Raw genomic sequence first — 392 nt, forward strand, 5'->3', positions numbered from 1 at the left:
ATTGTCCTTTCCCTAGTATAATTTCCAGCCAGATTCCCTCCACATTGCCTCTTTAGCAATCTTCTAGTGTGTTCGAGTTTTAAGCTTTTATCTACAGAAAAAGTGATGGAAATGAGTGGTGAAAATTCCTGCTAGGCACAGAAATCAAAGGAGAATGTTCATTATTTCTTTAAAAATTTAAAGATCAATATAAAGTCTCTGCCTTCTCAAGTTCTTCCCATTATAAACAGTGTTGTTGTGTACCACAGTCAGAGATGACCCAAAGATGACCCTCTGCCAGATTTTCAGAGGCAGTAATAAAGATAGTTTGGGTAGAATGTTGAATGATCCAGGATGTATAAAAAGAAGATGGAAGGAGTACACAGAGTCACTTTATCAGAAGGAATTGGCTG

The sequence above is a fragment of the Elephantulus edwardii genome, unplaced genomic scaffold (assembly GCF_000299155.1).
Source record: "Elephantulus edwardii isolate Elephantulus edwardi_28Jun2011 unplaced genomic scaffold, EleEdw1.0 scaffold00288, whole genome shotgun sequence".
Lineage (NCBI taxonomy): Eukaryota > Metazoa > Chordata > Mammalia > Macroscelidea > Macroscelididae > Elephantulus > Elephantulus edwardii.